The 20,895-nt window shown below is 35.1% G+C and overlaps 1 protein-coding gene across 1 annotated transcript in view; it reads left to right on the top strand.

Moving 5' to 3' along the window:
* The first annotated feature begins 982 nt into the window (after positions 1-982).
* LOC150107697 (coiled-coil domain-containing protein 112-like) overlaps positions 983-20,895 on the top strand; it is a 203,512-nt gene continuing 183,599 nt past the window's right edge. Inside the window, exons 1-2 of the mRNA XM_090391470.1 lie at positions 983-1,083; positions 18,644-18,755. The gene's annotated coding sequence lies outside the window, so the exon portion shown is untranslated. The remainder of the gene's footprint in view (positions 1,084-18,643; positions 18,756-20,895) is intronic.

Here is a 20,895-nt window from a genome sequence, read left to right as displayed (position 1 = left end):
AAAAATAAACCCTTGCACGGCCAATTTCTTAGAGATACTGAGAACAAAATTGACGTGAAAAAGATGTGGCAATGGCTACAATATGGATATATTAAAAAAGAAACAGAAGGATTTATTCTAGCAGCTCAAGAACAGTCATTAAAAACTAATGCAATGAAAGCAAACATTTTGACATCAATAATAACAGCAAATACAGATTATGCATCAGGAAGATGAGGCTGTAGAACATCTAATCGGTGCTAGCTCAAACTGACTATAAATACCATGATCAAGTGGCCAAAATAATTTATTGACATGTATGCAAAAAATATAGTTTTCTTACTTCTGATAACCGGTGGCAGCATAAAATAGAGACTGTATTGGAAAACGAAACAGCAAAAAATCCTCTGGGACTTTCGAATATAAACTGGCATTTGGAACACAATAGACCTGACATCACAATTATTGAACATGGACAGGTTTGGATTATTGACATCGCAGTACTCAGTGATAGCAACATTAACAACAAAGAACTGGAGAAAATTACTAAATATCGAGATCTGGCAATCGAAGTTGCCGACTGTGGCTTAAACACACCAAAGTCATCCGAATAGTTATCGGTACACTTGGTGCAACTTCAAAGAAGCTATCCAACTATTTACAGCAATTAAACATCAACGAAGTGACCCCATATGACCTACCAAAAACAGCATTACTTGGATCAGTCCATATTTTACGACGCTGTCTGACGGACTATTCTTGGGGTAGAATCTTAATTTGTTCTGTATCACCAGTTAAATTGTTGTTTAAATGATATCTTGTTTGACTATGTGTCAATAATAATAATAATAATAATAATAATAAACACCTTTCATTCTCACAAAGGGAAGAGTCAATACTATTTTTAGTTGAAGTTTTTAGTTATTTTGGGAATGTAGCCAACACCTCTCTCTCTCTCTCTCTCTCTCTCTCTCTGAGTGAATTCCTTTGGCATAGGTACTGAATAGCAGGGAGTGTTGCCTGCATAAAGAGTCCAAAGAGTATTTTTAATGTCTCTCTAGGTGGCACCCGTTCATTTCATTGAAAGTGGATTTAACATAGAAGGTAAAAGCCTCTTAATGCTTGGCCATAATTATTATTGTACAATCTGGAAATGTATTGGCTTGTGTGTGTTGACGAACAACGTAATTTGTTTCTCATAATGCTGTGTATTCTGTTTTGTAATTGTTATTATTAGTGCCGGAGCATTAATAATAACAGTAACTAGGACCTAGATTGGGACCACTGGAAACATTACTGGAAGAAAGTAGCGAACTGTGTATAATTTTTTAATATTAATTATATAAATACCATAATGATAGCAGTACATTTAACAATTGTTCACATCTTTCGAAGCCAATGTTTGGCTTTTATGAAGATGTTGTTAGGTGTCATTAGAGTATAGAATTAGACTACTAATAGTGTTATACTATTAGTAGTCTAATTCTATACTCTGATAGCCTTTGATTATTGCTATCATGTGTACAAAGTTCTGATATATGAACATTTAAGGTATTATAATTATTACATTTCTGATACATTTATTACACAGTGCTGAAACATTTATGTTATTCTTTTAATATACCTAATTATAGTAATAGTATGAGTATATTTGTCATTTTGTTCACATCTTTCGAAGCCGATGTATGACTTTATGTGAAGGGGATAGGAGTGTTGGTATCTTGCTCCACCTTTGCTACGAGTTGTCTGGTGTTGTACTACTTACCCAGGTAAGATAGTACAACACCATATTCAGTCCTGAAGATATTTTCAGGCGCAAACTTTGTTTGCTCTCACTGGGATAAAGGATTAAACTAAATTTACTATAGTCTGACCAAGTGAAAAACTTTCAACATCTTTCTCTAAATCCAGAATAATTAAAAAAAGGTGGCAAACCTTTTGGCAACTCCTATAGGTAAAGATGACCTTGCTATTGCTTCTGCCTGGTATCTCCAACTCTGGGCCTGGCTCCCACTGAAGAGACCTCAATAAAGGTCGAAACTAGTCTGGGTAGTGGCAAATCTCTTAATGCATAACATTATACATATCTGCAAGGAGATGTGTTTTGCATTATGGGAGATACTGGGATAGGAGTGTTGATAGCTTGCCCCACCTTTGCTACGAGTTGCCTGGTGTTGTACTAGTTACCCAGGTAAGATAGTACAACGCTATATTCAGTCCTGAAGATATTTTCATGGGCAAACTTTGTTTGCTCTCACTTGGATAAAGGATTAAACTAAATTTATTAAAGTATATAATTAGATTACTATTTTTTATTTTATTTTACTTTATATATATTTATTTATTATCATTTGGCTGGTTTAATGTTAGTCATTGTTATTGAGTATAGGGACACAAGGCGCTCTTTAGACTTAGAGCAATATATGAAGTTAGGCTCTTTATACTGTATGGAAACTTATTTAACAGGTTTGGTACATAGAACTGATGGGTTGCTTTTCCATACATACAGTATGCATTATTATAATTACTTGTAAGGTATGTTATATGGAACTGTTACTATTCGGTATTTTCTGGAAAAGTAGTGTCTTAGCATGATGTAAGGCAGTGGTCGCCAAAGTGGTCGATATCGACCGCCAGGGGTCAATATAACATTGTTAGGGGTCGATTCGGGCTCAGGGGTCGATAGAAAAATATAAGACATCATTGTACGGGTAATATTTAATTCGGTTAATTTGGATTACCTACATCCTGAATGACAACGCAATTAAGAGTGAATCGTGGCAACAGTGACATGAATAAGACCTGTAAGATGGAGCAAGGTCATGAAAATAGTTACGGAGGCCAATCAAGTAGGCCAAAATGACGTATTTACCAATAAACGGATGGGTGGTTCCCGCTCGGCCCCGGCGCGGTGGGAGCGAGATGGCAACACGCGCGCGGTTGCTTATTTACTTATACTTACACGTATTCGATCCCAGTCTCATTTTTGCGCATCGACATACAAGCAAGCGTTAATGTTCTAAAATTCATCAACACGCATATTATAATTCAATCGTTATTCATTCACGAACTAAACTTCTCTATGTTGAAGAGTTGAGCAGGGCTGGTAGTAATACCGGTGATATTAATACCAGTAGTTTATTAATATTAATATTAATATCACTAGTAATACCAGTGATATTACTAGTGATAGTAATAGCAGTAGTAAGAGTAATATAATATAATAATATATACTATATTATACATACAATAAACACTATAACTGTAAAATAATCTAAAAATTCACATAAGCGTCTTTTTCTCTTGCCCTATTATAATTACATAATAGTAAAATAGAGGGGATCGATAAAACGTCAAGAAACTCTTGAAGGGGTCGACAGTCAAAGAAGTTTGGCGATCCCCGGTGTAAGGTCTAAAATTTGTTACGGTCAGAAGTCGACTGTTGGTATATGTATATTGATGGATGAAAAAAAGGAGAACTACTGTTTTGACACTCAAGAGCTGTTGTTGCCAGCCTGTTTTGAATATGCGTTTAGCGTTTTTCATTAAATATTGCGGCAGAGTCATAGCATGCTATACCATATCTCCGTATACACTCACCTAGGGATTTATAGATAATTTTCCTAATATTGAAGGTAATATGTCTTGTAAGTAGTGCATTTTAAACAGTAATATCCTCAGTTTTTTGCTTATATAATTAATATGTGTTACATCCAATAATAATAATAATAATAATAATAATAATAATAATAATAATAATAATAATAATAATAATAATAATAATAATAATAATAATAATAATAATAATAATAATAATAATAATAATAATAATAATAATAATAATAATAATAATAAATAAATAAATACCTTGGTTCTATACATACCAGTATCCAGAAAACGTTCTTAACAATGATACTGATGGATAACTCATTTCAAAAGAGAAAATAATTTCTTAGAAATGTCGCGCACTTATCTTTGTGAAGAATGATAAAAATCCGACCCAGATACCATATTCAAAATATCACAGGTAAAAAATTGTTCAATAAAATCTCAGCCATTACTCAACATCCGTTAAGACCTAGTTCTGAAATGTTCTTGCAATATACAAAACATTTAATTGAATTCAGTTTTGTTACAAAATAAAAAAAAACTTCGGTCGTATACAAAAAAAAATAAAATAAAATCAGAGTATTTGTAATATGTGGTTGCGATACTAAAATAATTTACATCAAATATTAAAAAAGAGTATGTAGGGCAGGCATGCAGGTCTTATTATTCCCAGAAACGAAATGCAAAACGAAATATCCTATTTTGAAATAAGCATTGGGAATCTTCTCTCTCTCTCTCTCTCTCTCTTCCCCGTCACCTTTAGTAGGACACAACCTGTTGTGCTTGTATATATTTTCTTGTCGTCACACGCGGCATGGCTTAAACTACTAATTGTATCAGGCAAACATATACATCCCTAGCGTCGACTCTACATCTCTATGCTGTGGACTTCAAAAGAGGTAGCATCTTTCTATTAGCCGATTTGAAACTTTAGGTTGAAGAGTGTGGAACGAGGAGTGCCATTCCACAATAGTTTCTACAATGTGGCACTTATACAGAACAGATGTATATCTCTTTCAACAGAAAAAACGCAGTATGCCATATTTGCAGGTACTATCATGAATTACACAGTCCAACACAATTTTTGCTGACTTTTATACGAGACTTGTTTTTTACTAATTTGGGTGCGCTAATTTCAAATATCAAACTCTATCTCTATTTTTCTCTATCACGTCAGGTTTTTCCTCTATGGCATTTTCTTTATGCTAATTTGTAAGTTTTTGATATTTTTAAGGATGCAGTAGTATTTAGAGGATCAAAAAAAATCGATTTTTTAATATTATTTTCTGAAAATATGTACTTTTAAAAATCTGTTCCTAACTTTTTATCAAGAAATTCGAAAAATTCCCGAAGATATAGCCTATTATTTAAAGTGGTGCGCAGATCAGAATCGGAGCGCTCACGCTCTCGCTTGTTAGTAAACGAATAAATGCGTAAGAACCTGCAACGGTACGTACTGGCGCTTTGAATGCGAGAGAGGCCGATAATTAGATACATAACTACTTAACAATATTCATTAAAAATTAAAAGAATATTTATAAAAAAAATAACAATTTTACTTACACATGAGTTTCAGGGAATAAATTTTTGTTTGTAGCAATTTCTGCTGTGTGTTCTGTTTTGGCAATCCCTTTGAATACTCCAACAGTAGTCGGCCATCATGTGAGAATCCCATCTTCCTTGGTACCGATCTTCCATAGTTTTTAAGTCTTTGTGAAATCTTTCACCTTGTTCATCGCTTACAGCACCTAAATTCTCGGGAAATCTATCAAGATGACTGTATAGGAAATGAAGTTTTATGCTCATGTTGCAACCTAGGCGCTGGAGATTTTCAAGCATTGTTTCCACTAGATCTTTGTAATTGCACGCTTTTTTGTTTCCAAGAAAATATTCGCAACCATCGTAAACGAAGTCCAGGCCTCTTTCTCAATTTCGTTCATAGAGTTGAGGAAATTTGGGTCTCTCATTAAAGTTCTAATTTGTGGTCCATCAAATACACCGGCTTTAATTTTTTCATAACTAAGTCGTGGAAATTTTTCACATATGTATTGGAAACAGTCACCTTGTAAATCTAAAGCTTTAACATACTGCTTCATAAGACCTAGCTTGATGTGTAGAGGTGGAAAAATGATTTTTTCTCTGTCGATTAAAGGTTGATTTATAACATTCTGTTCTCCAACATTTAAGGATATTCTAAGAGACCAATGTTTCTGACTCCAGTTGGTTTCTAGCTCGCCTATCCTAGAAGCATAGAAAACATGGAAACTTTGTATATCCTCTTTGAAAGCCAAGTAAAAACTTCACCATTTTAAGATCCACACAGATGATCCAGTTACGGTCTGTATATTTTAATAACTTCAGAACCTTTTTAATGTCCTCATATTTTTCCTTTAAGTGGACTGAATAGCCAATAGGAATTGAGCCATATACATTCCCATTGTGTAGTAAAACACACTAGAGACTTCTGCTTGAACTGTCGATAAATAAACGCCACTCATTTGGATGATATTGTACAACACTCATTTCAGTTAGTAAACCTGACACATTGTTACAGTAAACAAACCCACACTCGTGTTTAAAATATTGTACAAGATTACTTTCCCTGCTACGATAAAAAGTTATTTTCGTATCTTGCTCCAGTAAGTTTTTTTCATTTAATCTTGAAGGTAACAATTCCGATTATTCCTTTGATAGACCCAAATCTCTTACTAAGTTATTCAATTCCGCTTGAGTAAAACGTTGCTGCCAAGAAAACTAGAAATTAAATTTTCATTGTCTAAATCAACATCCAGGTCTTGCTCCTCAAGAACATCTGGCATATCCCGATCATACTCGTTCTCAAATAAAGGAAGTCCTTTATAAATTGGCACGACTATTTCATTGGAATGAGCAACTGGCCGAATTGCTGAGTCGAGATTTGGATACATAATTTTTTTCTTATTCTTCTTATTAACCAGAAGTCTGAACTAAACAAAAATAGCAATCATCTACGTGATTTTTCTGTTCGCGCTAAATCATTGGAATGCCAAAAATTAGCTTTTGGCATTTTCCCTTGCTCCACTGTCCTAAATTTTCTACACATGACTTACACGCTTTATTTGGAGCCCATGAATTGTCTTGATCAGCAGGTTTTACGTCAAGGTATGCAAAGAACACTTTCTTAACGAAATCAGTGATATTTGTCCTTTGACTGGGAACAGTAAAGCTGCCACAAATGTAGCAGAAGGAATCTACACTATTGACACAATTTCGAGTAGTAGACATGATGTATTTTCTTCACTGCCGACTAACATGCAATTAACAAGACAAAAAAACCAGAGACTTTATCGAAACGTTTTAAACGCTCATCATACTTTCACGATCGATTAACGATTGACTGATTTCGATTGTTCTTTATCCGCTATGACGCATATAGCATTCATTTGTTTTAGACAGTTGTCATCGCCTACTTTTCATCACCTAAATGTATTAGGTCGGTTATCGGCCTCTCTCGCATTCAAAGCGCCAGTACGTGCCGTTGCAGGTTCTTACGCATTTATTCGTTTACTAACAAGCGAGAGTGGTGAGCGCTCCGATTCTGATCTGCGCACCGCTTTGAATAATAGGCTATATCTTCGGGAATTTTTCAAATTTCTTGATAAAAAGTTAGGAACAGATTTTTAAAAGTACATACTTTCAGAAAATAATATTAAAAAATCGATTTTTTTTGATCCTCTAAATACTACTGCATCCTTAAAAATATCAAAAACTTACAAATTAGCAAAAAGAAAATGCCATAGAGGAAAATCCTGACGAGATAGAGAAAAATGGGTTTGATATTTGAAATCAGCGCACCCAAATTAGTAAAAAAAAAGTGTCAGATCGTAATCAGCAGGAAAAAAATTTTTTTTTTTGTTGGCCAGTGTTATTTGTAGGAAGTGAGATCGCTAGGTTGCGCGCAGTGATACAAAATGCGCAGCGGCAATTAGAGCACCTGCAAAACTCTTTCCAGAGTGATTCGGCTAACGTAAATAAACAAGTGTTTGAAAGGAAAAATAAGCGTAAGAGTGGGAGAGTTTCTGAAATGAAGGAGATAGTGTTGTATGGTGACTCGTTATTAAGAGGAGTGATAGTTGGGAGTTTAACTAAATCGCACTTACCGGGTGTGAAATTTAAGGATGTAAGTGAGAGTATTAGAGCGCAAAAACAGAGGGTCAAAGAATTGATAGTTGTGGCAGGTACGAATGAATTGAAAGGAGATAATTTTTTTATGAGAGAGGACTTGAAAGTATTGTTAAAGATAGTGAAAGAAAAGAGTGACAGAGTTAGAATGGTGAGTCTGTTGCCGCGGTATGACAGAGAGGAGTTTAGAAGAAGGGCCATAATCGCAAATGACAATATGCGCAGGTTATGCAGACAGTGTGGTGTGGAATTCGTGGACGTGTGGAATGAGTTTGATGGGCGAAAGGATTTATACAAGATGGATGGCCTGCATTTGAATGGATTTGGTGTGTTGCTGAATGAAGTGAAAATGGATGTGCAGAACCAGGGAAACTAGAACTACCAAGGAGGGGGGGGGATATGCGGATATCAGTGAGACAGTTGAGTATAAGAATGTATATAATGTACCCGAGCCAGTACCATGAACAAAAAATGGGAATGGGATATTTAGAATAACGCATCAAGATAGGGGTGGGACAAAGGGATCACTGCACTTCATGTATACTAATGCCAGGAGTATTAGGAACAAGAAGGAAGAATTTTTGGCCTTGATTGGCTCTTCCTGGCCACAGGTTATTGGCATTAGTGAAACATTGCTGACAGAAGATGATAGTCAGTGGGGTAGAATGTGTAGGTTATAGTGTGTTTAGGAGGGACAGAGAGAATAAAATGGCAGAAGGGCTGTTATTGATGATAGCTGATGAACTGCAGCCAAGGAGAATTGAAGTTGTATCGCAGGACAGTGAAAAGAGCTCATTTGAGGCTATTTGGTGTGAGATTGAGACTGGCAGAATAAAATATACAGTTGGGTGCTGCTACAGACCAGGTGATGGAATAGATGGTCAAGATAGTATGCATAAACAAATTGATGAAACGAGTGGAAGGAGGGTAATTATTATTGGAGATTTCAACTATGGTAACATTGATTGTAAGGAGGAGAGGACACATGTGAGGAAGGAAATGGATTTCATTCAATTATTAAGGGATAACTATCTGAGACAGCATGTAATTGAAAATACTAGGGGGTGTGAGAGTGCTTGACCTGGTAATAGCATCTCAGAATTTGACTGTAATGAATATGACCATGTTGCCGCCTATTGGTAAGAGTGATCATAAGGTCTTGACCTGGGAGGTGGCTAAAGGTGTGCAATTTTTGGTTAAGACAGGATATATGTGGACTTACCGTGCTGACAAGTATGACAAGCTTAGGAGATTGCTCGGATCAGTGCCATGGCATGTACAACTGCAAGGATTGGATGTCGATAGAGCATGGGAAGTGGTCAAGGAGCATTTACAGGAGGTTATGGCTGATTGCATACTTAGGACTCGAATAGTAAAACAAGTAGCGGTTAAATGGATGAATAACACCATTAAGCTTGAGTTGCAAAAAAAGAAACAACTGTGAAGGGAATTTAAAGAAAGGGGTGACCTGCAGGCACACGAACGGTATAAAGTGCAGGCCAGAAGGGTAACGAGTGTGGCACAAAAAAGCAAAAGCAGATTATGAAAGGAAACTAGCAATGCAAGCTAAAGAGAATCTCAAACAGTTCTTTCAATATGCTGCAAGCAAGGAAAAAACTGTACACGGCAAAATGATTTTAAGGAATGACGATGGTAAGGAGGTCACTGAATCAGTCGATAGTGGAGTTACTGAGCGAGCACTTTGCAAAAGTATATCATCCAGGTGGAGACATTGAAAAAATGAAGGAGCCATTAGTTTATACGGGAATTGTATTGAATGAAGTGTAGTTGAATAGTCTATTACAGAACCTTAATGTGAATACATCTGTGGGATTGGATGGTATACCGGCACGGGTCTTGAGTGAAGCGGCTAAGGAATTATCAGTGCACTTGACCATGTTGTTTAATCTGAGTCTCGGGTCTGGTTTAGTCCCGGAGGTGTGTAAAGAGGGGAAAATAGTTTCACTGCATAAAGGAGGATCCAAGACTACTGTTGCAAATTACCGACTGATCAGCATATCAGGAGTCGTTGGCAAAGGCGTTTGACACGATACCACATGGAATTCTAATCCGTAAACTACAACATATATTGGAATGGATATTGGGTTGGTGAGATGGATAGGTGGGTGGTTGATGGAGAGACATCAAAGAGTGGTTTATTCCGGAGTAGAGTCCAAATGACGGCCTGTGTCTAGTGGCATCCCGCAGGGTTCTGTTCTTGGACTGCTGCTGTTTAATCTGTTCAATAACGATACAGGGAAGGATCTAAGAGGAACAGTTCATTTGTTCGCCGGTGATGCCAAGTTGGGTAGGGCGATAGTGAATGCAGATGATGTCAAAATCTTGCAGGATGACTTGGATAGATTGGAGTTCTGGGCTAAGGACAATGGATGTCAATTTAATGTGACAAAATGTAAGGTTATGCATTTTGGGGTGAAAAGATTAGCAGCAGTATACCACATGGGTGGAACTGTACTCCAGGAGATTGATGAGGCCAGGGACTTGGGAGTGTTGATGGATAGGGAGATGAAGCTTAGGGGGAACATTGCAAAAGTAGCTAAAACAGCTCATCAACTCATTTGGTTGTTGAAAAATACCTTGACGAGCAGAGACAAGCAAGTTATTGTACCTCTGTACCGAGCCTTGATAAGACCTCATATCGACTACTGTGCACAGATTTGGTCACCTAGGTTCCTTCTTGATGGGGAGGAGGTGGAGAGGATCCAGAGGCGAGTGACTAAGATGATAGCGGGTCTATGGAATGAACCATATGAGAATAGGTTGATGATTTGTGGGTTGCAGAAATTAGTTGATAGGCGGAAAAGGGGAGATATGATTGAGACATTCAGTTTGCTAAAGGGTTTCTATAGGATTAATTCAGAGGATATTTTTGAGAACAGGGCTGGTTGTGGGAGGACTAGGGGACATCCATGGAAACTGGGCAAAAGTGTGGTTAGCAGGGATGTTAGAGCTGGATTCTTTACTTTTAGAGTGTTAAATGAGTGGTGTAAGCTACCAGAGTCTGTTGTGGGTGCTATGACGGTGAGTGAGTTTAAGGCAAGGTATGATAGGTACTGTGAGAATGTCGTATAGTTGTGTGGACATGATGTTTAGGGCCTCCCTCGGTGAGTCTAAGGACTTCCTGGAGTCGCCCGTAATAATAATAATAATAATAATAATAATAATAATAATAATAATAATAATAATAATAATAATAAAATTTACCTAAATTAATACTGATATTAAAATTACTAACGTAAAAATATTATTATGCAAAATGTTACTATTACTATATAATGTAGTAATCTTATTATACTTATACAGTAAGTATAATAAGATTATACAGTAAGTATAATCTTATTATACTTACTGTATAATATATCAATATGTATATGCATAATGTAATACTCCTATGCAGTACTTTTTGTCTGCAAAAAAAGGTGACGGTACTCACTTAAGGTGTTATTACAGCAACTTACATACGTTTAACATATCGTAACATATACCCTCGTCGTCTCTAGATCGCTTCTTGCTTTTGGTATCAACTGCAGAATGACGACCTCGGAGTAGCTATGAGTGCACATATTTGCTAGGGTTAAATTGAGTGAGAGGGGGTCCTATAATACGGATGAACATCAGTGCAGAAGTTGTCCGTACAAGCAGAGATGACCTAGATGAAGTTGCTATAAGGTTCGTCTGAGAGAAACCCCTTTCACATTCACTGGAAGATATTGCAATTGTGTCCAAAGTGTGCTGTAGATGAATATTTTCTTGAAGATATTCACGGAAAATACGAACTGCTTCTCTTTCATTTAAGCGAAATTTGCGTGCTAACTTTTTTCAGCTTCACCAAATGTCAAATGTTTCTCAGGATTTTCTGGCTAATACTTGATATCTACAAACTTAGCACATTAAGGCAAATCAGCATCATCTCCTTCAAGCAGACGCTTTCTAACAGCTTCTTTCAGATTTTTATAGAAAGCAGATGAACGTATTGTATGACTGTGTCTTTCATTTTTGCAGAACTCAGTCCCTTTGAACTTCATCTTCTTCTTCTGACTTTGAAGAGAAATACAGTAGTATGGACCAGGATTTTCAATTCTTTCTTCAAAAAGTTGAACTCTATTGTTTATCTTCCTGTCTACTTTGTACAAGTCAATATTTCTCTCTTTCAAATCTAGACTTAGTTCACTAAGTTATTGAGAGCATCACACATAATGCCCAAATCAAGAACAAACTCACACACGTTATTTTTTTTAAAAGGCCGTCATAAAGAAAAGTGATCTCTTTTGCTTCTTCTGCTGTCTTCTTTTGCCTCCAGAAAGTGATGGATGAGGGCTTCAAAGTCTTGGCACACTGTAGAAATAGTGCGAATGCCAGATGCACCCATCGAGTGCTTAAAAGTCTGCCAATTTTAAGAAGTTGAAGTTCTAGAGTCGCTACACATTCCTGTTTCCTAGCATTCTTAGGTGGAGCATGATAAGTCACATAAAGTTTGTCCATGAAACTCTAAAAGCGATTCACTCCTTCCACATTGTTCATGTCACTAACAGACAATTCAATGCAATGGCTAGCACAATGATAGTAAATAACACTAGGAAACTTCTCTTGCATTAGCCTCCTTACACCATAACGCACACCAAACAACACAGCTCCACCATCGCAAGCTATGGACTGTAAATACGCCTTTAAGTAATCTTGAGATAATCCTAAACACTCAAGATGACTAATTAAAGAGTTTAGAATTCCTCCAGCGGTTACATCTGATAATTCAATCAAATCTAGGAAAAGACTCACAGGAGCCGAAAGTTCAGGAAGAACTACACGAACAATAACAATCAATGTTGTTGTGTTACTCACGGTTGTCGAATCATCAATAAGTAACGATATTTTGTTCTTGGAGTTCATTATTACCATCATCATCATCATCATACATATCAAGAATTTAGGCCTAGCATTGCCTGTTCCTGCCTTAGAAATCATCGTTGAATGTTTAAGAGGACTTCCTGTTTTTCTTTTTCCTAATGGCTTGTACTTTAAGGCTTGTTTTGGTAATCTTTCTGTTTTCATTCTTTGAACGTGTTCCATCCATTTATGTTTATATTTTTTATTTTTTTTCTATTACTGGTTTTTGATTTAATACGTCTTAAACGTCTTGGTATTAAACGTTTAATACGTCTTGGTTTGTTACGTATTTATTATGATAACTTTCTCTAATGTTTCGTTTTTTGCTTCAGATTTTACGTTTTGGCACGCTTTGTGCGCTTCACTGTTCCTGCCTTAGAAATCATCGTTGAATGTTTAAGAGGACTTCCTGTTTTTCTTTTTCCTAATGGCTTGTACTTTAAGGCTTGTTTTGGTAATCTTTCTGTTTTCATTCTTTGAACGTGTTCCATCCATTTATGTTTATATTTTTTATTTTTTTTCTATTACTGGTTTTTGATTTAATACGTCTTAAACGTCTTGGTATTAAACGTTTAATACGTCTTGGTTTGTTACGTCTTTATTATGATAACTTTCTCTAATGTTTCGTTTTTTGCTTCAGATTTTACGTTTTGGCACGCTTTGTGCGCTTCACTCTCCTTGTGATCATAAATCTTTTTTTCTTAATGACATTAACTGTTGTTTTCGAGATTCTCCAAAATGACTGATTTTGCCATTTTTCCACTCTGCTGAAATTTTCATTCCCATGTGTTTATCGATGGCAAGATATCCGACATCACGACACGCTTTACAGCCCCACATTTTCTTCTTGACATACAGCCACTAGTTTCTCTCGCAGAAGTAATTTTTCTGCAAAAGTTTCCAACGTTCGGGCCAACCATTATCAGAATCTGCTTCCTTTTGACCATGTGGAAATTCGGGCTTGGTTTCGTGATCCTCTTCACTAAGTGTATTTTCGGTGCTAGTTTTCTGTTTTACAGGATCATAAATAGATTCAACATTTCTGCTTCTTCAGCATTCCTTTTTTTTTTTTTTTTTTTTTTACTCATTGGCATGAAGTAACTACTTATTTTACTTATTTTGAACAATGATTACACTGATTTAACCTAGATTATTTCAGAACTCACGTGAACATCTGCCTGTTACAGACTGAATATAGAACTTATAAATTGATATTGTAAGCAATCGGAAGTGAACACAACTTCCTGTTTCCGGTTGCATACCAACCTAAGAAACAGGAAAGCAGGACACCAACTTAAGAGTAATCAAAACTAAAAATTCAATTCGTGAATACAGTACTATCTACCGAATATTTATAACATTGATAATATATTTTGCTGTCAATAAATCGCAAATTTTTAAACACTTTGCTACCAACAAAAAAAAAGCACTGCTCCTATGTAATATATGAAAATAGAATGTAATGTTGTTGTTGTCTTGTCCTTTGCCTTCTAGGCGGTGGGGGGCTATAGTGGGATCAGAAGCATTTGGGGGCGTTCAGGCGGTATAGGGGTCGGTGGCTCTTTATAGAAGAAATTAATAATATATATATATATATATATATCATCATCAAATCAAATTCCTGCCATGTACCCTCAAGGGGTGTACAGGAAAATTTCCTCTAGTCGCCGACTAGATTTGAAACCAAGAGTCTTCCTTCGTGCGGTCGAGCGCTGTGGTGTGTAAACACCACATCCACTGAGCTACACAGGCTAATTATATATATATATTTAAAAATTAATTATTTTCGTGATTTTGCGATTAGATAATCATTTAAAATTTAAATATTGCATTTTAATTCATCTTATGCCCATCTTACATGATCAATTTTTTTATCAATTTTCTATTTCAATTATGTAATCATTTGAAAATTTACCATGTCAGATAGAAATAGATGTCAATTTTCTATGTCAATGAGAAAATATATACACACATGTATATATGTGTGTATAATAGGTTATGTTTACAGTAGCAAATATATTCGTTATATTTCATTTCAAAATATATATAAAATATATAAAACCACTTTTCTAATTGATTTGTACAAAAAAATAAACCCAATTTTATATAATTTAATATTACGAGTAAAAACGCGGAAAACTTATAATGGGGGGACGTTACAAAATTTATGTTTTGCAAAGTGGGCGGTGGCCCGAAAAAAAAATTAGTCTTAGATGTTTCCGTGTGCTCCTTGTACTGCTTTGGTTATGTCGATGATTTTGTTTGTATAGAGCTGTTGTTCAGGATTAGGATCTATTTCTTGCAAGGCTGCTGTAATTGCTGAACAGGTAAAAATGTGAGTTAGTGTCAGTTCAGTATTGGGGCAGTTGTTGCAGTTTCTATATGTACTCGTATCATCTGTATTGATCTTCATTCCTCTATAATGTCCTGTTCGTAGTCTTGCTATCGTGGTAGAGGTCTTTCTGTCAGCACTGATTTCCGGAATTTGATGTTGTATCACTGACTTCAGTGGAATTAGTTTAACTTTTGCTAGTGCATTGGCATCAGCAAGAGTTATCATGTGATTTTCTTGATTGAGTCCTCTGGCCTCTTTTGCTAATTTATCAGCTGCTTCATTGTAATCAATGCCTACATGAGAAGAAATCCATTGTAAAATGCAACTTTTTCCTAAACACTTTAGTTGATTTAAGAGTTTATGGATGTCTTGTGTAAGCTTGGTATTGCCATTTTTGATTGCCTCCATAGCTGATCTTGAGTCACTGTAAATTATAATTCCTTCAGATTGTTGAGATGATGATACTTTTAAATAGGCTTCAAGTGCTTCATTTATTGCATAGAGTTCGCTGGTAAAATTGGAAGCGATTCTCCCAGATCCAGCTTTTATTGAAAGTTTTTCACCTTTCGGAAGTATAAGGAGAACACCAGTGCCTCCATTAATCATATTGGTGTCTGACGATCCATCGGTATAACAAATAATCTCTTTGCAGGATGAAAGAAAGTCGTTAGTGTTTAGGCCTTTTTCTTTGAGCATTTATTTTGGTTCTTTTTTTGTACAGAATTTCGTAAGGTTTAGATATTTATGGAGGTATTTGAAGGTAAAGGACTCTAAAATAGAGGTTCTTTGTTTATGTGGGCATTTAGCTGATCAAGACCCATTTCTTTCCTGATAGTGTCATCATATTGTAAAGTTGATGATCTGTGAAGTCTACATTTTTGATTGCAATGTTCATAGGTTTTTAGGGAGATATGATTGCTTTGGTAGCTTCTGATATTATTCATGAATTTTATGGTGGCAAATGTTCGTCTGTCCTCCAGCAGGTCAAGCCCACATTCCTATTGGGCTCTGATGATGTTAGTGGATGAGATGCACCAATAATAATCTTGGATGCTTTTGCTTGTATTTTGTCAAATTTGTTTCTTTACCGATGAGGCTGAAGGTGACCAGATAGGTGCTGCATATTCCATGATTGGCCTTATTAGTGTAGTGTAAGTAATTTTGAGGATTTTTGGCTTTGTGCTCCAATTTGTTCCACAAAGCCTTTTTAGTATATTTAATATTTTTAGAGCGCTGTTGGAAGTGTTAGAGATGTTTTGTGCAAAACGTCATTCCTGATCAAGCGTAATACCAAGGTATTTTGGATTTGTGACTTTTTCAATTAGCTTGTTATTGATCATGATTTTGGAATTGTAGGAATGTCTATTTTTCCTGTCTGTACTAAAGGTGCTTAGTTTTGTTTTGTCTGGGTTGATTTTGAGTTTAAGTTCATCTGCCAATTTTTCTAATCCTCTCATGGATTTGTTTAGAATCTCCGATTCTTTGATTTTAGCACTAGTGTGCCAGATGGCTATATCATCTGCATAGCAAGTTATTTTTGTGTCTTCTGTAAGGTAGGGATGAATGTTATTGACATATAGAAGGAATAGTAAGGGACTGAGTATTTGAGTTTAAGTTCATCTGACCATTTTTCTAATCCTCTCATGGATTTGTTTAGAATCTCCTCTGATTATTTGATTTTAGCACTAGTGTGCCAGATGGCTATATCATCTGCATAGCAAGTTACTTTTGTGTCTTCTGTAAGGTAGGGATGAATGTTATTGACATATAGAAGGAAAAGTAAGGGACTGAGTACTGAGCCCTGGGGAACAGCAGCCCAGGTTCTTCGCTCTTTTGATATTTCTGCATTGATTCTGACTTTGATCTTTCTTCCTCTAATGAAATCAGCAATCCAGATTAAAGCGTTTCCTCTAATTCCAATATCATGTACTGTTTGTATTATTTTTTGATCCAAACACGATCGAAACAGCAGTCATATCAAGGAATATTACAGTTGTCTTTTTTGTTGGTTTTTCCTGAAATGAGTCTATTATTGTTTGGCAGAAGTAGAATAATTGATCTGTTGTCGAATGACGGGTTCTATAGGCAGTTTGGTAGTAGTTGATTTTCTTATTTTTTGTCAGCCAGTGCATAAGTCTGGAGTGTATGATTCTTTCAGTAATTTTACAAACTATGCTAGTTAATGCGATAAGTCTATAACTTCGACATTCTGCAGCATTTCTCTCAGGTTTCAGGAAGGGTTCAATAACTGATGTTTTCTATTCTTTTGGAAGTTCGCCTGTTCGCCAAGAGGTATTGAGAATGTCCAAAAGTTGTTCTTTGGCATTTTTGCCAAGGTGTTTGACCATATGACCAAAGAAAAGATCATTACCAGGAGATTTATTAGGTGCAGTTTTCTCGATTGATGAATTTAGTTCACTTAGTGTAAATTCTTCAGAGTAGATATCATTAGTTTGGTATGTTCTTGCTTGATTTAGCATTTTACTTGTGAGTTTATTGAGGGTCTTGTCCTCTCTGTTATACTGAAATTTGGAGTTGTTTGAATAGGTTTTTGCCAGTGTGTTTGCAATTTTTTGATCTGTAATAGCTTGTTTCCCAGCATTTACGATGAAGTTTGTTTTCTGCTGGTTCTCTTTTTTGATATTGTTTTCTAGGATTATAATAATGTTCCAGTGTTGGCTGTCTTTTCTTGGATCCAGGTTACTCCAAAGCTCCGCCCATTTCTCTTGTTTGCACTTCCAAATTTCCTACTCTATTTTGTGTGTTATGGCCATTAATTTTTTTCTGTATTCATCAGTTTTATTAATTCTGAATTGTTCGTGGATATTGTCTCTTTCTGTAATCATTGAATCAATATTGTGATCTTTCCAGTATGGTATCCAGGTATTTTCCCGCTTGCCTCTTGGTATTCTTGCTTTGGCAGCTTTACTGATGTGTGAAGTAAGGATTTGTAATTTTCTTACTTCACACATCAGTAAAGCTGTCAAAGCAAGAATACCAAGAGGCAAGCGGAAACGTGCCCGGATACCATACTGGAAATAAAAATAGAATGTAATAAAACATTAATATGTTATTATTATTATTATTATTATTATTATTATTATTATTATTATTATTATTTGACACCTCCAAGGAGTCCAAAGACTCATCGAACGATTGTGTCCCTTCCAACTACTAACTGCGCTCAAACTTACTTAACTGAGCCATTAGTAGCAGAGGCTCTACCATTCGACCAACCTTGTTTAATTAATGAATTTAATTTGTACTGTATGATTGTACGAAATAGTAGGAAATATAATATTTTAATTATAAATGTAAATACAGTGTATAATCACACTTTCTCAAATTTTGGAAGGAAAAAAAGTGAAGTGCAACGTATATTATTCATTTATGTAACTGTGAATTATATATAGTAAATTATCACTGTGATTATCATTAATAATAGCAATACAGGCATGATTATACCAATTAGACGTTGTGCGAATTATAAGGATATTATTTAAACTTTGTACTTAACCACAAGTAATAAAATACAGTATTGTTGTCTAAAAAATGTATTAACTGTGCCTACTGTAACAGAAAAGTACTCAGCAACGAAACTTTATATCAAGGTATTTACTAATTATCATTATTATTATTCCTGACACCTCCAAGGAGTCCGAAGACTCATCGCGGGAGGACATCTACAACTGTCTCAACTACTACACCGAACCTCTCTACCGAATCATCTCCATCAACGCCATCTACCACCCACCTCCACAACTAGGTAATGCTCGATCTAATATCCACTGGATTTTTATAATTTTTATCAAGGTATTTAAAAAAGCGTAACTACTCTGGAAGACCAATAAGATTATCATTGATATTGTTATTCTTTTACATATATCATTTATACCTATTTTGTTTATATACTTTTGTATACATGTAATTTCTTTGAAGAAAAATAAATATTTAAAAAAATTATTATTATTATTATTAATTTGTATATGTTCAATAATTAATCCTTAACAAAAGGATTAATTATTGAAAATGATCAAACCGTTTGTAGCATGGTGTTATTTTTGTTTATCTACTTTTGTGTACAAGTAATTTCTTTGATAGAGAATACATATTTATTGTCTCTTCTTTTTTTTAAAGTCAATTTTATTTATGCTTGATGTAGAGGGAGTTAGTGTAGAAGCTCGTTATATGGTTTGATAAAGACCGTTAAGGTGGGTAACTTTAAAGCGGTTGGAGAAGAGAATATATCAGTATGCAATTTAATAAAATAATAAATTTGGTTAAACGCATACACATAGAGAATTGCAAAATATAAGATGTGAAAGTGAGTGAATACCACGAGTTTCTGTGTAAGGATGTCACTTGTTAAATATTTTTATTTCATTATAGCAACAAAGTCATACTGAATGTTAGGTCATCGTTGTAAAAAGCTATATTTTACAGTTTTATATCTGCAAATGGATTACTGAAATTGAGTAGCATTAAAAGCCCCATCCTCTGGGCAAGGGCAAGTACCTACACAAAGCATTTTAGCATGTACAAATATTCAGTATAATCTTACAATTAATATTATACTAATGGAACTTTGCTCCATGATGCGAGTGATCTAAGGCTGTTAGTGGAAAGTTGGAATTCAAGGGATTCCTTGTAAAAGTTATCTATTATAATGGTTGTACCGAAAGCTGCTGCAATAATGCAAAGGACACCGAAAAGTAAACATCATATTCTTGTTTACTTTTAAGGAAGCATCATTAGAGAGATAGTATAGAGGCTAGTAACAAAGACTCATAGAACTTTAGATATGCAGAGGAAGGATTGATGAAATGCACACTGCAAAACTTCTCAAATTGAAGAAGTGGGGTTATGATTGAGACATTGGTGAGAGGAGTCTGTGAGATAGATATAGAGGAAGTGTTTCACAAAATAATAGGTAGTGAGAGAATGAGAGATCATCCTTGAAAACTGTAAGAGTCATATGAATAAAAAGTGAAAAGAAGATTTTTTTTTTCTGTGTAGGATGTTGAATAAATGGAAAATCATTGCTAGAGGGAGGGTGAATGCTACATCACTGAATGTCTTCAAGGCTAAGTTTGTGATACAGCCTGGAAAGAATGCTAATGCTAAAAAAATTAAATACAATTCAAGTAATTATACTTGGATTGTATGTAATGAAAATATTTGCCATTCATATTTCAAAGTGGATTAATTTATTAACAATTTTAACTTTTAGTTAATGAAGAAATGCTGCTTAGATTATTTTTAGGATTTGGAAGTTTTAAAATGAAAGAAAAATTTAAACTTAAATGTTATAGTTTTTTTTTTTTTTAATGTTTTTAACGTACAAAATGCACAGAAGTCTGTACACTTTCTGTTATTACTTATATGTATTCTTTTCTCAGTTGCAAGCTAGCATTGCATTATGGACACTTCAACCATGGCACTGCCAAAGTAATACTATTATTTTATTTTTTTAAATAATTTCAAACATGTAAAGGAAACTAGAATTTATTAAATATTCCTATTTTTTTTTTTTTTTTTTTGCTCAATGTAATGTGAGCATAATTCAGGGGGGAAGCAGCGCAATTAACTACAGTATTTAAAATATAAACACTAGAACAAACCATACAGCATGTGCATATTTCCACGTATCCAGGTTGCAAATGTATGAGTAAGCAGTAGTTTAAAAAAATTATAAACAGTTAATTGCATTACTTCTCAAAACTTTGAGAAGGCATACAGTTTGTTTGATTAAGATTAGGGCAGTGGCATAGGGCTTCATACAATTCAAGAAATAGACAATCGTATTTAAACTAGTAAATGCAACATCTTTGCTTGTTCCACTGAACTTTGTGTAGTGTCAGTGGCTTGAGTAGCAAGGCTTGAACTTCACTGCAGAAACCTTATAT

This window comes from Typopeltis vanoorti, chromosome 4, assembly GCF_054136105.1.
Source record: "Typopeltis vanoorti isolate ZY-2024b chromosome 4, IOZ_Tvanoo_1.0, whole genome shotgun sequence".
Lineage (NCBI taxonomy): Eukaryota > Metazoa > Arthropoda > Arachnida > Uropygi > Thelyphonidae > Typopeltis > Typopeltis vanoorti.
This window is presented reverse-complemented; position numbering and strand designations above follow the sequence as displayed.